At 42.3% G+C, this 19,739-nt stretch overlaps 2 pseudogenes; one reads left to right on the plus strand and one right to left on the minus strand.

The window, feature by feature from the left end:
* The first annotated feature begins 3,239 nt into the window (after positions 1-3,239).
* On the plus strand, positions 3,240-3,704 carry LOC114613231 (annotated as a pseudogene).
* A 14,532-nt stretch (positions 3,705-18,236) lies between these two features.
* On the minus strand, positions 18,237-18,972 carry LOC114613256 (annotated as a pseudogene).
* Between the last annotated feature and the right edge of the window lie 767 nt (positions 18,973-19,739).

Raw genomic sequence — 19,739 nt, forward strand, 5'->3', positions numbered from 1 at the left:
TTCTTCTCAAAAACCAAGCGCATCCTAGGTTTGAAAAATGCAGCCTTCCTAACAATAGATCTTATGCTGCATGTCAGATTTGTACTTAACTCTCTTGACAACAGGAATCAGAAAACATTCAAAAGACTGTAGTGAAATGATTTCCAAACTTCATGTTAGCTCAGATGTCATTTATTTTAATCCTTATACAAGAGCTATCAACAAGAAGGGGCAGGGGATGACAAGGTTTTTCCAATTTCTTTAATTATTTTTCTAGTCCTCTTTTGGCAGAGGAACTCAGCAATGGTCAGACGACAAAAATGGAAGCAATAACTGAGCTAAAACAAAAGAGAAAAGGCCACGTCAGCATATCTGACCTGCCCCACCATCCACACCACTGGAGAGTTTGACAGGCCCCATCAACTACGAAATTCTGCCTCTCCAACTTTCCTCCACAAAGCATCCCTGCTTACTATTAAATACTTCATTCACCTGCCAGGGACATTGTTTAATGTATTCGTCATGTTTTCAAGTCGAAATTGGCACCAGAAGAGAACTTCCCCACTTATACCGTGATGTAGAGTACTCCACTGGGAATGCGCATGTCTGAAAAGGTGGAATCTGTACACTTCCTTCTCCACCCCCCTGCTAACCCCCCACCCCCAAGCGCACCGCTGAGCTCGGTTCCCACCTCCTTGCCTCTGTTTACTGCTCTTTGTCATCCGTTTCCTTCCCAATTTGGAAGACATCTTCTTTTATCAACTCTCTCACACGGAAAGGGCCAACCTATATACTGCCTCTATTTAAAACTCCTCTTTGCTGCGGCTGCCCATAGAAACCCCTCCTCAAGTTTGGGGTGCTCGCCTTTCACAGTATCCAGCTAGAACCCAGTCGCAGCTTCCGTGGATGCCTTTCCACTTAATTCTTGTACTATTTCAGTTTTCCTTGTATGCTCCTGTATTCCTGAATTTCCAACTATGTTGCACGTCTCTCAGACAACAGAGGTTTACTATCTGCATCCCAGCACTCAGATCTATCCCTTATAATTAAAAAGGTCTCATTCAGTTTGTGGTGGTTTGAATATGCTTGGCCCAGGAAAAGTGGCACTATTGGGAGGTGTGGCCTTGTTGGAGGAAGTGCGTCACTGTGTAGGCGGGCTTTGAGGGCCCCTAGTGCTCACATTCTGCCAGTTCAGAAGGGACGGATTTTCCTGGCTGCCTTTGGATCAAGATATAGAACCCTAGGCTCTTCCAGCACCAGCTCTGCCTGCAAGCTGCCATGTCTCCCACCATGATGACGATGGACTGAACCTCTGAACTGTAAGCCAGCCCCAATGAAATAATTTTTCTTTGTAAGACTTACCTTGGTCATGATGTCTCTTCACAGCAATGGAAACCCTAACTAAGGTACAGTTTCTTTTTCCTGGAAACAATGTCATATTCATAATTACCAGATAACCAATTGGTGGATATGAAAAGCACTCATGAAAAACATCAACTTTCCAATATAATCAAAGCAGTGAAAACAATTCTTTTTAAATTTTTCATTAAACTTTGTATTAATTCTTTGTGCATTCGCAGCATGCACCCCAGTCCCTCTCATCTTCCTAGCCCCTCGTATCTGCCCTTCACCCTTGCAACCTCCTCCCCAAAATAAAAAAAAAAAACACAAACAGCAAGCAAGTGAAAACAAAGAATAGAAAACATCTCATCTTGGAATGTAGCATGTCACAGTGTGTCCCACAGTATATTCTTGGAGCCACATATCTCCACTTGCAAATGTTCATTGCAATGAGTCATTGGTCTGGTCCGAGGTTTCTGGCTTCTGTGACATCATCGATACTGGATCTTTACCTGACTCCTCCTGGTTATCCTGTTGTTGCTTTGTGATATGGAGATCCTGCCACTTTGGATCAGTAGGACTGACCCTTGCACACACCTCAGCCATTTATAAATGATATAGATTTTGGGGTGTGCCAACTCAGAGCCCTGAATCTGGGTCTAGGTGGTAGCCAAGCTACTCAGTGCACTGTCTCTCCCTTATCCACACCACCAGGGCAAGCTCCCCAGCACTGCTCAGGCAAGGCCACCCAATGATGCCATCAACAGGAGGCAGGGTCAGCGCTTTTGCTCTCATGCCCTCAAGGTCAGTTCAACCTCATTCCTGCCTCCAGTGCCAGCTCCACTGGGCTGCCCATTCAAAGCACATGGGCCACTCTCCCAAGTGCTGCAGCCTGTGAGGGGCTGGAAGAGCTATCTGCTCTCATACCCTCAGGGCTAGCTCACCCACATCCTTGCCACCAGGGCCAGCTCTACTGTCCTGCTCAGATGAGGTGGAGGACCTGCTCTCCTGAGTTCTGTTATCAGTGAGAGGTGAGACTAGCTCTCCAGAGCACCACAGCCAATGAAGGGTGGGACCAGTTCTGCACCATCCACACCATCCCTAATGGTTGCCCTGATGAGTGACAGTTCTGTGTGTTCTGTAGTGGTAACATATGCCACACACATTGACATCGACTGCTGCATAGCCACAGACTCAGACACAGCCCTCAGAAACAACTCAGGCTGGGACCTCACCATGGCCCCAGGTAGTAGGACTGGCCACTCTCAACAAGTTACTCCTCTCCACCCCCGGTCTCCAGTCCCATCTCTCTTCATAATATTCAGGCTGTTGCACGTCTTTCTCTCCCATCTGTCCACCACATAGCACAGGACAGTAGCTCCCACTGGAGGCTGGTCACACAGCCTGCAGGCCCCTGGGTGACATCCTCTGGCAAGCAGAAGATGAGACCTGCACTAGAGGACAGGTCTGTGGGTGGCATGGTGATCTGCAGGTAGTAGTCTCTGTCTGTCTTCCTCCTCCTGTGCATGGTGGTAGGTGGGGCTCTGTGTGTCTACGCCCCCACAACTGTGCCTCTGTCTTCCTCCTACTGTATTGCACTGCCCAGATTTGATTTGGTTTGGTTTGGTTTGATTTTTATGTGTCCTAGGCATAAAACAGCTTTGGCCACCAAGCCAGGCATCAAGCTAGAATGAAGGAAGGACTGCCATTGCTCTGCCCCTGACTGAAACAAAAACACCACTATCACCAAGGTTGCTAAGAGACCATTTCATTGTTACTTATCCTCTACATTTATTTATTAAAATATGTGGTCATTCATGATTCCTGAGTGAAGAAGTTAAAATGACGCTTGTGACCTAAACTCTGAAAAACCTGTCCTTCCCTTTTGGCCTCGGCAGGCATCTCCACAACTCACCAAGATGACCAACACAAAGGGAAAGAGAAGGGGTGCTCACTTTATGTTCCCCAGGCCTTTAGGAAACATGGAGTTGCTCCTTTGGCCACATACAATCGAATCTACAAGAAGGGTGATATTGTAGACATCAAGAGAATAGGCACCGTTCAAAAAGGGACGCCGCGTAGTGTTACCACGCAAAACCGGAAGAGTCTACAACGTCACCCAGCATGCTGTGGACATCGTTGTAAACAAACAAGTTAAGGGCAAGATTCTGGCCAAGAGGATCAATGTGCAGATTGAGGACATCAAGCACGGGAAGAACAGAGACAGCATCCTGATGTGGGTGGAGAACGATGAGAAGAAAAAGGAAACCAAAGAGAAGGGGACCTGGGTTCAACCAGCGCCACGCAGAGAAGCGTACTTTGTGAGGACTAACAGGAAGGAGCCCGAGCTGCTGGGGCCCATAACATACGAATTCACGGCCTAGTGTACAAAAAAGAAAAAAAGGACCCAGACTGGGCAAAACAAACAAACAAACAAAACAAAAACAAAAACAAACAACAACGAAACCACCTAATCCTTGATAAGTCAGAATGTATGTTCTCATCTCATATTGACTCTTTGTTAACATTATAGGACAGTTTGTTGACAAATTGTAACTACGAATGTTCTAAACAGGTTAAAGCGTGAGACCTGCTATGCATGTTTTTATAATTGCAACTGACCCAAAATGTTACAGATTTAATGGCATGGCTTAAAAGAACACATTTTTGCAAACTTAAGAACTGCATAAATGACCAAGTCAGACAACCAGAAATAACACTCTAAGTGCTATTATAAACTGCACATTGAGTGACAGCATGTTTCCTGCAATTTAATCAAGCTGTGTCTATGAAACATGACTGTTTAATTCCTTCAAGGCTAATGAAACGGATGCCCTTTCTCTACTTGGTAGGTAAAGGGCTACCAGCCATTTCTACCATAACCTTCAAGGTTCCAGAATTTAACAGATATTTTAACTAATGAAAGTCAGATTAAGCTCTGAGTTATCATGAAAATTATTAAACTAGATTTTATTTCAATATATATTAAAAATGGATTACATTTCTAAACTGTGTGCCTAAAGATAGAACTTGCCAAATAGTGAAGTGTTACTCATAACTGTTCACACGTGGTGTGTGAGACAGGATCCCTTCCAAAGCAAATGCTTGTCCTCCCTTTTGGACTCTGCCCTCTCTCTTGGTGTTTCCCCCACCAAAAAGGTGCCAAATACATCCCCATATAGGAAACCTAGCCCAGCGCCACCTGCTGGTCAGATTTGAATCTTTTTCTAACATACAGTTTTTACCAAGAAGCTTGAGCATTGAGTTTTCAGGGAAAAAAAAGATTCAAACCAAATTGATATGGGTCTCAACATCAATCCTAGCATTTTTTGTCACTACTTTTTTATCTTGAGATAATTTAAATCTTATGGTCTTTTTTTCTTATCCACATCATATGACTGCTTACAGAACAAGAAGAATAAAGACTTAAAGGGAATAAGATAATACCTTTGGTGTAGCAAGCATCAGTAACTTACACCAACAAATTCCATTTCTATTACAAGAAGTACAAGCTTCTTCTCAGTAACTGCTTGTTATATAACAGAAGCATCTGCTGTTTATCCGTGTTGCCTCAGTCAATTCTCCCAAGAAATCTATCAAGTCAGTGTCATTATCTACCAGTCTAACAACTAAGCCATGACTGCTAACAAAAGGAAAATTAGTCTCTCCCAGAAATGAGCCCCCTAACTGGCTAGTTAATACAAAATGGTCAGTCCTAAAATCATGTATCATATATCCACAAACTACACCAAACATAATCAAGCAGGTTGTATTTCTATATTTATGCATATATGTGCATATAGAGAGAATTAAAATTAATTTTGGTATACAAATAAACGTTAAATTAATTTAATTAAGTAGAATTAAAATAAATATATAGAAAAATACATATTCTATATATAGAACTAAAATACAATATATATATCACTAATAGTTTGAAAGAGGCTACCAATTTGAGAAAAATTAAGAGGGAGACATGAGAAAGCTTAGAGAAAACACAGGAGTGAGGGAAATTGAGGGAAATGATGTAAACATATTTTAATTCTTTTTATTGCATATTTTAATTCTTTTAAAAACAGAAGACAATGACTACAAGCTTAAGTGGCTGAGGATCACTTAACAAGTGAAGGCATCAAGACTCAAACTTGTGGTGCAGGAAGGCCATGGTCTTCATGAGTTTTACAACACCACTGCTACTCCAAGTGTCCTTCACCTTCCAGGCTTCTGTGTTTCATTTTTCTCCTATTTCATTTAACTTTATCCTCTGAGTTTTCAATGGTACTGAGTAACTGCTTTCCAGAAGGAGTTTGTAAATTATTACTATTTCAGTGGTAAAAACATACACTGGGCATCATCTCCACTGTTGGAGTATAAATATCTGACGGATGTAGGGTCGTGCACCAGAGCCAATCACATCGACCAGTAGAGTATAAATATCTGATGAATGTAGGGTCATGAACCAAAGCCAATCACACCGACCAGTAGAATGAGCAAAAAGGTTGCTGAGAAGTTATGACACCACACAAGTAAATTCTTAATTAAAATTAGTTGTAGGCAATAAATTGGCATATCAGGAAGCTATCTCCACAAGAGACTGGGCTGTTGACCTCAAGTGGCCCTGATTCACTCAGAACTCCCTTTCTAACTATACATTTGATACTGATCAATATCACAAATCAGAAAAAGAATCGGCCCATTGGCCTGGGAATTTCTCCACAAGCATTTTATCTTAAGAAAGCAACACAAATAAAAGGGAAAGCAGCATGAAAGGAAACATTATTTGACAATAACTTATGCAAGTATGCCTAACAATCATAGGACACTAACTACGATTGTATCACAATCTACTCAGGTCATTATGAAGATCACATGGTATAAGAAACACTAAAGACACGATGCCAATTATTAAAAAAAAGAAAGAAGGAAAGAGAGGGGGGAGGGAGAGAGAGGGGGAGGGAGGGAGGGAGGGGAAGAGAGGGAGAGAGAGAGAGAGAGAGAGAGAGAGAAACTATGTGTGTTGCATCGGACAATTCAACTCACCCAATGCTCACATCACTCCAGTGGCACAGCACAAGTTCTTTGCTACTCATCCCAGTTTTCAAATGAAAGACACACACGCACACACACACACACACAAACCAGAGGAAAATAAGAAGACATAACAGAGGAATCCAATATAAAGCCTGGGAGTTGGGAGTTTACAGGCCTTAGTTTGAATGTAAACTAGTGACCCTGAACAAGTCTTTCATTTGTTTTAGGCTTTGGTTTTGTTGAATGTAACATAGAAGTAACATTTCTCTTACCCACCTCATGCTTAGAAAGCTGCTGACAGTGTCTGGGAATAGGAGCATCAATGAACATCAACCATTAGGTGGTGACAATGACCACTGGTGAGGGCAAGAAAATCCGGACGTGCAAGAGGGAGGACCAAGGAAGGAGAAAGAATTGTCTACAAGATGCAACTGCCGGGAGAAACAGACAAGAAGTGTGTTTCCAAGTCTGTGCATGAGTGGCTTGCAACTTGAATCCTAGGACATTAGAGCAAATGGTGACATCTAGATGATCCCATGATCATGGAGTCTCTTGAAGATTTAGGTAATGTCTTTCAAATCAAACAACACATATTCCCTGTCAGAAATGCTCCCTTCCTAGGTGCACACAATAAAGAGGAACACATGTCAAGAAGACATGCACACAAATGCTTGTAACATCACTGAAATGCAAGCAACCTATATCTCAAAAGAATTTATGATGCAAACAGTGATACTACACAGTAGTGAAGATTACAGCTACTTTTGCCAGGGTGGGCAAATACATGAGGAATGCAAATTTGAAGTGGGAAAGCAGGTTTCAATACAAATGAGAACTAAAATGGCGATTTTATTATTTTAACAAGCAAAATAATACCTTAGCTAATACAGTATTTTATGACTCTGATCAAAAGGAATAAAATGTTAAGCAATTAACCAAAGAGGCAAAGGAGCGATGCAATGAAAACTACAGAGAATAGGTGAAAGAAATTAAATATTAAAATATTTTAAAACATTCATGATCTGGAAGACAGTACTGTTGTGGCATCAAAGGCTGGGGCTGGGAATGTAGCTCAGTGGTAAGAAAGCATTTGGCTAGCATGTGTGAGAGACTGCTTCCTTTCCATTAGGATGCCTGCAATCACAAGCAAAGTAACAGTCATTGCAGAGTAACTGGAAAACCATGTATTGTTGGTAATGCAACGTGGTATAGTCTCCACAGAACCCAGAGCGCAGTTCCCCAAATACCACCAACAGGATTATCATGTAATCAAATGTCCTATTCTTAGAATACATTATAGTTTGGATGCTATATGTCCTTCAATGGCCCATGTGAAATGCTTGATACCCAAGGTGGTCTTGGGAGGAGATGAGGCACCGGGACAGGTCATTGGGTACACACCTTTCCAGGGTCCTGTGGGATCTGTTTCTTCCTTTTTCTTGCTCTGCTCCCTCGCCCATGAGGAAAGTGTGTGTGATTCTTCTGCAGTGAGAAGCCCTTTTCAGAGTCCCTAAGAAATAGGGACACCCAGTCTTGGACTGGAATCTCCAGAATTGTAAACAACAATTAACCTTTTTGTAAAATTAATCATCTCAAACATTTCATTGTTATAATAGAAAATTAATGTATGCCAAAAATAATTTAAATCAGAGGTTCAAACGTCACGTTCATATCAGCATTGTTCACATTATCTAAAACACAGACGCATTTCAACTGTTCACCGATGAAAATGTCAAAAAGCAAAGTATGGTAAATTCATGCAATGAAATATTATTCAGCCATGAAAAACTCCTGACATATTCTACAGCATGGAAAAACTGGAGGACATTATCACAAGTGATGTCACAAATAGGGAAAGGGCAAAAATGAAATAAGCCCACTTAAACATGTAGGAACTGATATTAAACTTGATCTTTAAAATGGATGAGAAATAATTAAGGTGTCCACTGACACACAAAACTTAGAATAGTCAAAATCATAACAACAGGAAGTAAAATGGTGGTTCCTGGGGGTGGGGATGGGGAAGTGTCATTTAGTGAGGGCAGAGTCCCACTGTTTTTTTAAAAATTATTATTATTTGATTATTTGGGAATCTTACATCATGCACCCCGACTGTGCTCACATCCCAGTTCTTTCCTGAATACCTGTCTCCCCAAAGAAGAAGGAGGAGGAGCAAGAGGAGCAAGGGGAGGAGGAGGAGGAGGAGGAGGAGGAGGAGGAGGAGGGGGGGGAGGGAGGAGGGGGAGAAAGAAGGAAGGAAGGAAGGAAGGAAGGAAGGAAGGAAGGAAGGAAGGAAGGAAGGAAGGAAGGACAAGTCCATTTTGTGTTATCTATATGCTCACTGGCTCATGGTCACATTCCTAGTGGCTAGTCCCTCACAGGAAGGTGAGTCTTCACCTGTATCCAGAGTGGGGATGGAGAAGCCATCAACTGAGGAGCGCTGTGCTGCGACTAGAGAGGGCGGGGCTAGCTCTCCCAAGCCCACGCCACTACCTGCCTTGCTATCTCGTCCTACAGACATCGGCATGCCTTCAGACTGCAACCTAGACCGTGAGCGTTCACATGGGCTTCAGTGGAAACACTTGTCATGCATATCCACACGGCCTGGGCCGTATCATGACCACAGACCCATTCATGGCCATCAGTGGCTGACAAACCTCAGACCTCAACATGGCCTCAGGTGGCTACAGTTACCTCTCACATGAGCACCCACCACAGCACCGAGGACATCACCAAAGCATCAGGCAGTGGCATAGACTGCTAATGTCTGCATGGATCTCAGGCAACATAGAAGCCTGGGGCCACAACATGGACCATAGATACCAACATGGTCTCCAGTGGCATCACAGACCACTGTGGTCCTTTGAGGAGATCCAATCCAGAAAATGACACTTTGCCAGGAGAATCCCGCGGCTGAATGGCAGGTTCAGGGGCTGAGTCTGCATCTGTTTAGGCTCCAGTGGCAGCACACCATCCTGCAGACAGTACTGGGCAAAGGCAGCTTGTTGACCTCAGCTCTCTCTCACCTGTTGCTGCCATCTCATCTCCAGTTCCACCCCTCTCCATAGTGTGCCCACAGCTCCAATTTTCTATCTTTCCCACCTCTCCATCACATATCTGTTCATCCTAATGCTGGGTGGGTCCCAGATGTCTTCTGCCTGCAGAGTTAGTTGAAAGATTAAAATAATTTTGGAGACTGATAATCACACTTACCAACGTATTTGATGCCATTGAGCCAGACTTAGAAATGATGATGTTTGTGTTGTGTATCATATCTCAATTTTAAAGTTGATGGAAACCACAAAGATACAGCTAACATATGCACCAGCATTGACCCCTGGACACACATCCCAGACCAGTGAATACACGTTCTCACAAAAACCTGTACGTCAATGCCTGGTTCACAGGAGTCAAACTGGAAATAAGCTATGGTATATCCATACCATAGAACCCGCTATCCACCAAAAAGAACGGACTATCGTTACACAGGACAATCTGGATGGTTTTTCAGATAATCACATACTAATCCGATGGTTACACATCCTGCATAATTCCACTAATATATCATTCTTGGGATGAAAAATATGCAAATGGGAATAAATCTGTGGTTATCAGTGGTTAAAGAAGGGTTTGTATTGAAGGAAAGTTAGAGTGGCATTGGGGGTGGCATTGGAGGAGAGTGGGTGTAGCTGTACAAGAGGGATGGGGGGTACTCTGGGTGACAGCGATGCTCTCTGTACATAGCTGTCTGTCTAGCACCCTGATCATAATTACGGCACTGCAATTTTTCAAGATGTCACCTCCAGGAGAAAGTACTTGAAAAGTTCAGGGATTTCTATATTACGTCTTATATACAATTATCTCAGCACTAAAAACTTTTAAAAATATTAATATCAGGGAGTTGCGAAGATAGTACAGTCATCTTTCTTGCTGAAAAAGCATGAGGACCAAATCCCAAGAGCCATGTAAAAGAGTTGGGTGTGGTGGTCCTTCATGCTTGGGAGCCTCGTGCTGGGCATGCAGATATAGGAAGAGCCCAGGGGCTTGTGGACCAGCAAACTAACCAAATTGTCCCAAAGTCAGTGTCAGGGTTTTGTCTCAAAACTAACATGAGAAGTGGTGAAGACACCAGATGTCAGCTTCTAGCCTCCGCATAAGTGTATAGACAAGCCCCCACATACACACATGCACACACACGAGTATATTGTCATGCATACACATGCACCCACATACAAAAATAAAAATAGCAATACTGTGGCATTTGTGGATATGTACAGGACATATTATTTTGTAATCCATACACAGTAAAAGAAAATAATATGCATAGAATACAGAAAACTGAATTTAATACGATGTTCATCTTTGAAGAGAAAACAAAGGACTATGTTTTGCATCATAATAAAAACCTGTACAACTATAAGAAAATTGTTATTAAAAAGCTAGATAAAGAGGAATAGAATTGTAGAAGAGTGGAGGATAGGATTGAGGAAGCCAGAGGGGTCAAGGACACCACAGGAAGGCCCACAGAGTCAACCTGGGCCTATGGGAGCTCACAGAGACTGAACTACCAACCAAAGAACATGCATGAGACAAACTCAGGGCCCCTGCACATTTGTACCAGATGTGCAGCTTGGTCTTCAGGTGGGACCCCTAACAATTAGAGTAGGGGCTATCTCTGACTCTGTTGCCTGCCAGTGGATCCGGTTGCCCTAGCTGGACTGCCTTGTTGGGCCTCAGTGGGAGAGGATGCACTTAGTCATGCTTCAACTTGATGTGTCAGAGCTGGATGATACCCATGGGAGCTTTCCCTTCTTCTCAGAGGGGGTAATGGGGACAGGGATTCATGAGGGTGGGACTGGGAGGAGAGGAGGGAGGGAAGGGGGCTGCTCTTAGGATATAAAGTAAATAAATAAATGAATTGGTGGGGGGGAAACTCCAGAGAAAGATAAATCATATTACTCTTTCTAGAACTCTGCCTCCCAGTGACATGGCCAGGACAAAGCAACAAAAGCTGTTGATGTAGAGAAAGGGAAGCCATTTCTAAAGAACAGTGGATAGAGAGCTGGTTCACTGAATACGTTAAGAGGAAAATTGTTGGTGGTGTTAGATTTGATGATGCAAGTGAATAAGTATTCCATTCAATTAAACATATACAAAAAGACAATTTGCTATCACAATATCAATGTAATTGGATCACACCATTAAAATGACTGAAGAAATTTACAGTAAAGCAGGAACATTTTGATCCCCAGACACAAAGGTGATGTTTTCCACTCTTTATTGAATAGCAGCCATTATTGTAAAAGCTTATTGTCAAATCGATATCTTTTCTCCAAAACAAACATGATAATAGCATTTACAATCACATACCATGTATTCAGTTAATGATAATGGACAAGCTCACATATGTGGAAGAAAAGGCAATTTGCCATCAAGAAACCATTCTTTATGAGTTTTAGCTGAAATTACAAGATTTTTAAGGACTTGGTTTGTATAAAATGCAGAGTGCAGCTGTGCTTCCTGTTATGATGAGCCCTTATCCCTCCGGAACCATCCAGTCAAGTAAACCCTTCCTTCTTTAAAGTGCTTTGGTCATGGTGTTTTACCACAGCCACAGAAAAGTACCTTCTACAAAAGGCTCTTCAAACCCTGAGAGCTTTCCTTAATTGTATCTAAAATATTCCTGACAAGCACCATTGATTGTAAACAAGTTGAAGACAAGAAAGGGGGATGGAGGGAGCTATCAGTAAAATGGACAAATCCTTTAAGAAAGTAATAGCACTTGGGACTGGGAAGCTGACTCAGCAGTTAAGAACACTGGCCCTTGCAGAGGACCTGCATGGCAGCTCATAACCATCTGTAACTCTAGTACCAGATCTGACGCCTTCTTCTGGTCTACCCAAGCACAAGGTATGAATGTGAATGTGGTACACACATATGTAGGCAAAATAGCCCTAGTTATAAAATAAAATAATAGTTTTTAAACTGTTTAAAGGAAAATAATCATGTTGTCAGGCTCTGCCACTACTTATTCAGTCTTGCAGCAGCCAACTACAGACCCTACAGTGTCCATAAAAGAACACGATCATCTGGCAGGCATTGCCTATGTAGCAGGATATTTATTCTGCTACATTGTATTCCCAGTGGAGCTCGGTGACTAGGCAGTAGAAGAAGAGGTGGAGCTGGGAGAAGAAGAGAGGAAGGGGAGGGGAGAAAAAGAGGAAGGAGAGGAGAGAGAGAGCAGCCATGGAGAACCATGGATGGGTGGAGAGCTGTCCTGGGTAGCAACTTCTATCAAAAGGTTAGATATTGGATAACAACTCTAATTGTGTGGGCAACTTATTAATTGAGCATTTCTAAATATATAAATCCTTTAGATAATCATTAAGCTTTAAGAGTCTCATTTATACCAGGTACTGCAAGGATGGCAGATATTGTCTAGGGTTCAGCTGAGCTTTGTGGATGTGCCATGGTGGATTGGCAGAGCCATCCTCCACACTGGCATCTCATGGGTCTAATTGTGGTATACTTGGCCTCTGGCCACTTCTAGCTGTAGTGCACATGGCTTCTGGCAATTTCTAGTGCAGTACATGGTGGCCAGGGCTAAGCAGAGCCGCCCCACCAATTAGATAGTCAGCCTGCACCATGGTATTTTTTTTAAATATCCCCCTATGCGCCTATTATTTGGAAATTTCATATTCATGGTGCTGCCTCTAGCCCTCTGTCTTTTCAGTTTCTTAGTCTCCACTTCCCAGTCTTATTCTCTACTGTCTCAGTCACTTGTGAACACATCCTAGGCCATGTCTCTATCCATAACCTCAGACATGTCTTTATCTATTCTCTGTCTCTATGTCTGTCTCTCTGTCTGTCTCTGTATCCCTGTCTCTCTCTTCCTCTCTTTGTCTCTCTGTGTGTGTCTCTCTCTGTCTCTGTCTGCCTCTCTGTCTCTCTGTGTCTCTCTGGCTCTCTGTTACTCTCTTACTCTCTGTGTGTCTGTCTTTGTCTCTCTCTTTCACACACACACACTGAATGCGGCACTCTTAGCTGCCATGAACCATCAATTCTTCCCACCACACACCTTCCACTTTGTTGTTCTCTCCCTATAACCATTGTGATATTAATCGTATTGCTGGATGTAGGTGGAGAAAACCACATACACATGCCAGCTAGTCTCGATTTAAACTGTCGATAGCCAAGCACAAGTGGGCCAATGTTGACTCATATCCTACACTGTCTATTCTCACTGTAGACATCGTCCCTTCTCTTCATAGTTGCTTCACAACTCTGCTTCTTACTCCAGAATCTGTCTTCACTGTGAGCATCCACATGACTCAACCACCACAGTAACCATGGCTGCAACCTGACTCTGCTCCTGTTACGGTGGAATGAAGCATACATGTTCCTAGCCAGTCTATATTTCTATCCTAGTTGTACATGTGACCACATAATTCTTTCACCTACCAAAGGGTCTGACTCTACAAAATGTGTTTTTTCCCCTAAGTCATCAAATGTTTTCTTACTACCGAATCATGGGTATACTATTTTTAAAATTTCCCTATTTCCCACCAGAATTAACCTCCCATTTCAAAGCTCCCTTCATGAAAGCCTTTAAAAGAAAATATATGTACTGTTTCCAGCAGGATTCTGTCCTGACCTGCCACCACTGCTGATTCTGTTAAAGTCAAATCTATGAACCTCAGATCTATTGGCTAACTAACAATCAGACTTAAAGCTTTGCAATCTTTCAACTCCCTTTGATCCACCAATCACAACTTCCTTCTATAAATGCTCTTCCTTTAATTTGAGGACACCTTTTTTTTTCTCTTCTCTGTTTCTGTCTGTCTCTGTTTCTCTCTGTGTCTCTGTATATATTGATTTTATTTAACATATATTTTATGCATGAGTGTTTGCCTGCATGTATGTATGTGCACCATATCTGTGTCTAGCACCTTTGGAGGTAAGAAGAAAGATCTGAATCCCCTGGAACTTGAGTCACACATGGTTGTATGCTGCCATGTGGGTGCTGATCTGGGTCTTCTGCAAAAGCAGCAAATGCTGTTAACTTTGAAACATCTCTTCAGCCCCATCACCTCTCCCTCTCCATCTCCCCCTCTCCTTCTCCCTCTCCCTCTCCCTCTCCCGCTCCTTCTTCCCCTCCCTCTCCCTCTCCCTCTCTGTCTCCCTCTCCGTCTCCCTCTCACTCTCACTCTCCCTCTCCTTCTCTCTCTCCCTCTTTCTCTCCCTCTACCTCTCCCTCTCACTCTCACTCTTCCTCTCCTCTCTCTCCCTCTTTCTCTCCCTCTACCTCTCCCTCTACATCTCCCTCTCTCCCCTCCTTTTACCTCTTCTTCTCCCTCTCCCTCTCCCTCTTCCTCTCACTCTCCCTCTCCTTCTTTTACCTCTTCTTCTCCCTCTCCTTCTTCCCCTCCCTGTCCATCTCCTTCTTCTTGTCCCTGTCCCTTTCCTTCCTCCCCCTCTTCCTATCTCACTGGTGGATGAATAAAAATATTTTCCTTTATAAAAATATACTCTAGAACTCCAGTCATCAGACATCTCTCCCCATCTTTCCCTACTTACCCTTTTCTTCTATGATTCCACAGCCTGTAGTTTTTAACTCTATGTACATATTAACAATGCCAATATATTTCCTCAATCCATGACATTTATTTTTAAGATATTAACTTTCAGACATTCCTCTGTAATGTCCTACACACGCACACACACACACACACACACACACACAAAGGCATCCAATGTTACTAATATCAGGAGCCTTAAATAGTGTGACCTTAGAGCTTTCAATGCTCGGGGTCACATCTCTGACCTCCCTTCCTGAGAACACTCCTTCAACTTGCAGAAGTAACTTCTCAACAGTCTTCAAATAGGTCACATGGCTCCAGTCTGAAAAGGTTTGCACTTAATAACCTGTTCCATAGGTATCTACATGCCTTGCTGCTTCACATCAGCTCTTTGGCAAAAGCAAAACCCTTACTGATGACTCTCCATTCCAACAACCCGTCCCCAAGATGAAAATGTTTCCCTTGATCCCCCCACAGGACTATTATCACCTAATGTTTGAGATATATATCTGCTAGCCTGGGAAACATTAGCTGTTTCATGTTCCCTGCACCCAGAACTTAGCAGCAAGTGCTCAGTAGAGAATTGATACATGCATAAATCAATGGTTTTGCATTATATTTGTACATTCTATCTGTGGAGATGTTGTGTTATAACCTGTTCTTGGTTCTAGACAAATTACCCCCTTCATTTGCTGCTCCTTTCTCTGTGTGCTTTTAAGATCCAGGTATTTTTGGAGCATGAGAGTAAACATTTCTCTCTTACTATTAATTTTTTTTTTTTTTGTTGGCAGTTAACAACATCTCTGTTGAAATCTTCAACAGAGCTGGTTTGAATGTTCTGAAATTATATATGTGTTGACCATCTTTCTGACAGTTCTCTTCTCTCATTTGATATTTTAATATTTATAGCTTGGATTTGTGTTCACTGTATTATAACTTTCTCTTTGAAAAGAGAAGAAGAGTAGGGTCTGGGAAGAAATGATAGCAAAACATAAGGATGGGTTCTAGTAAATAAAAGATCTACAACATGCATCAACCTCAAGGCTTTGGGGGTGAAACTGTCTGAAATGCAGCCCTGTCACCTTCCAGTTAGAGCCTCCTGTCACTTAAATAGGCTGTGGCTCTGCTGGAACTTGTTTGTGAAATGAAGTCACTAGAATGTAGACATTTAACCCAATAATTAAATTCAAGAATATTCACTATAAATAAGAGGCCATTGACAATCAGAACTTCAAGCTAGCTTTATCTGAGGTACGCCATGAAACTAAAGGTGTGCTCAGAATCGAGTCCTGAGATGCTCAGCCACACAGAATGAGTGGAAACCTAGAGTCAGAAGAAATATGCAACAAATGATAAATGTTACCTGTTTTTGTTGAAATAAGATTTATTGGAGTGGGGGCTAGAGAGATGGCTCAGTGGTTAAGAGAACTGACTTCTCTTTCAGAGGTTCTGAGTTCAATCCCCAGTAACTACATGGTGGCTCACAACCATCTGTAATGGGATCAGTCTTCTTCTGGTGTTCCTGAAGACAGCTACAGTGTACTCATAAATAAAGTAAAATGAAACAAAATAAAACAAAAGACTTACTGGGGGGGGGGGGAACATAATGGAAGACTTCACTTTTCTTGAAGGAATGCTGTAATGATACAAATTATGTAACAGTTTGCCATTGTTGGATGAATAACTTTGAGGTCTGAACTTGGGTGTGTGGTGTACAGAAAAGAAGACAGACTAACTATGGATTACCAGAACTAGTGAGGATGTAGGTAAGGTCAGGCTACTTAGCTAACTACATCATCCTAGAGACATCTAGCAATATTAAACAATTAGAAAGAATCTTATCTTCTGAACAATTAAAATGGAATTGAGTTGCCAGGATGGGCGCCATTTGCAAGAGGGTGAGTTTTTTTTTTTCCAAAACATTATCAGCTTCCAATAGATATTTTGAAAACAACCAGTCGAACCAATGCATAAACAGATCTTGTTATGATAAACTTATTCATCACAGCTTCCAAAGTGATCTGTTAGTCACATATAAAGCCTGTATATAAGAATTGGTTCTCATTTGAGGGGAAACTAGACTTGGGAATGATTAAATTAAAAGGATTTTTAAAACCCAAATATGCTGAGCACTCAGGGCCTTGTCAGAAAGCAACATAAGAAGAGAGCCAAGACTTAAGTGGAACAGAGGCTGCGAGAAGGGAAAGACTGGCCCTGCCCCCACATCTCAGTGCCTGTCAGTCTTACTCCCACAGCAGCAAGGATAGCCATGTGGTTTTGCAAGGCCTCTTCCTTCTGTTGAAACCCCAGCGTGGGAGGTTAACCAGAGGAGTTTCTGGTGAATTGGTAAGGAGATCAGGGTGTATACTACATCCAGTTGATTGATCCAGGAATTAAGTCCTGTGGAAACCCAAACAGCCTATGTCAACCTGGAAGTCCAGACAGGAGCCACTAACCCAAGAGCTGTGTGAATCCTGGTAACTGGCATAAGTTTGCTTCTTGCAGTAGCAATGTAGGCCACCTTTAAACCAACACTTCCTGCCAAAAATACCTCAAAAAGCAAGGTGATTTTTTTTTCTTTTAGATCTATGGAAAGACATTTGCGATCTCTTGAAATGGAGGGTTATAAAACAAAAATCCAATAGGTGATTTTGTGTTGCTTTTCCAAGTGTGCTGCTTCTAAAAGCGGTACCTGAGAGCCTGGACGCAGACTTTGCCCAGTGTGATACAAATATTGGTTTAAGCTAAACGAAGATTTCTCAGAGCTTTTCTGATCTGATTTACAGCAGAAATTTCTGAGAAATGAAAGCTGTCTTCAGTCAGGTAGTCTGTTCCCAGGTAAAGCACAGAGTAAACTTCCCACATACACCCGCTTCAGGGAGCTCCCCACCACAAGGTAGAGGGAGGGGCACACCAATCTTTTTTCTTTGTTTTGTTTTTTGAATATGATTTTTTTTAATTCTAGATAAAACAAAACCAATCTTGAATTCTGAAGTGCATTTATACTGTACAGTATGTTCACTTCAGTTTTTTTTTAATAGCTATGGCCAGACTTTCACTTGTGGGCTCAATCCTTCCACCTCAGTCTGGGCACTATGAATTTTTAATAGAACATGAATCTACATTTTAATATGAATAAAATGTCTTCAATTACACAATAATATTTTCAAATGTATATTAATTAAACCTGAATTTTTATCAGAAAAAAAATGAATGAAAATTGGCTAGTGGGTATGTATCATTCATAGTGCTAGTCACAGGAGACTGTCACAGAAACATAAATGAGAAGAGGCATTGAAGAAAATATTACCTGTTGTCAATATCGTCCTTCAAAGATTCCTCAGTCTGTTGCTCTGCTTCCTCCCTTACAGCTCTTGGAACGACTTCATGTCTTCCTTTGGGTAACTCCCCAACCCGGCTGAGCTCTAGTTCAAATGTCTTATCCTGAAGTTCATCTTACACCATGTAAATTATTTTTGCAACTTCTTTAGTTACATCATGGCAGGTCATTCCTTTCATCTGAAGCTTTTCTTCCATTTCTGTCTTTGCAGCTTGCCGGGCTTTGCCAGTGGCATAGGCCCAATAACCATATGAAATACTGGATGAGTCGATCATATAGACCTGTGCATCTATGTTTGCTCTGTAAGACACTGACATGGAATGGAAGCCAAAGGTCTGACAGCACCATAGTGAATGTAAGCCTGTATGAATGGTCACTCTACAGGCAAGATGTTGGAAATGTTATAGCCAAAGTTAAATCTAAAGTTGGACACTTCCTTTCTTGCTATGTCTGCTAACAAACATGCATCTTCCAACAGACTACTGCCATTCCAGATCAACACTGAAAAGTCGTTTATTAGAGCCTTCTTCAGAAAGTTTAGGAAGGACTAGCTCCTCTACCCCAAAGACAACATCGTTGTTACATCTGATCCCAGTAGCTTACTACTGTTTCCACAGCCATCATGGCATATTCAACTTGAAAACCTCTTCCACCAGGAAAGGATGTGGAACATGACAGGTTCTCAGTGGCAGTGCAGCTCATGGCATAGACTCAGCAAGCCTCAGAGCACTTCCAGGCCTGCACACCCGCCTTCACAAGTAGATGTTATAATCTTTCTTATCTCTCATTTGTTCTCCAGAAGAATCCATTAATCTCTCATAAATATCCTATCAGATCCCACAGGATCCTCATAGGAGACTTATTTATTATTATTATTATTATTATTATTATTATTATTATTATCTTTAATCTTTTTTTTTTACAATCTAGTCATTATCCCCCTCCCGTTCTGCCCTCCGACAGTTCTTCATCCCACTCCTCCTCCCCCGTCTCCAAGAGGATATCCACCCCACACACACATACACACACACACACACACCCGCCAGGCCTCCCCATTCCCTGGGGCCTCAAGTCTCTCAAGGGTTAGGTGAGTCTTCTCTCGATGAGGACAGTCCTCTGCTGTGTATGTGTCAGAGGCCTTGGGCCAGCTAGTGTATGCTGCCTGATTGGTGGCTCAGTATCTGAAAGATCTCTGGGGTCCAGGTTTGATGAGACTGCTGGTCTTCCTATGGGGTTGGCCTCCTCTTCAACTTATTTCAGGCTTTTCCTAATTCAACCACAGGGGTCCCTGACTTCAGTCCATTGGTTAAGGATAAGTATCTGTTTCTGTCTCAGTCGGCTGCTTGTTGGGCCTCTCAGAGGACAGCCATGCTAGGCTCCTGTCTAAGTACACTATAGCATCAGTAATAGTGTTAGGCCTTGGAGCCTCCTCTTGAGATGGATCCCAAGTTGGGCCAGTCACTGAACCA

This window comes from Grammomys surdaster, unplaced genomic scaffold, assembly GCF_004785775.1.
Source record: "Grammomys surdaster isolate TR1022 unplaced genomic scaffold, NIH_TR_1.0 126198, whole genome shotgun sequence".
NCBI lineage: Eukaryota > Metazoa > Chordata > Mammalia > Rodentia > Muridae > Grammomys > Grammomys surdaster.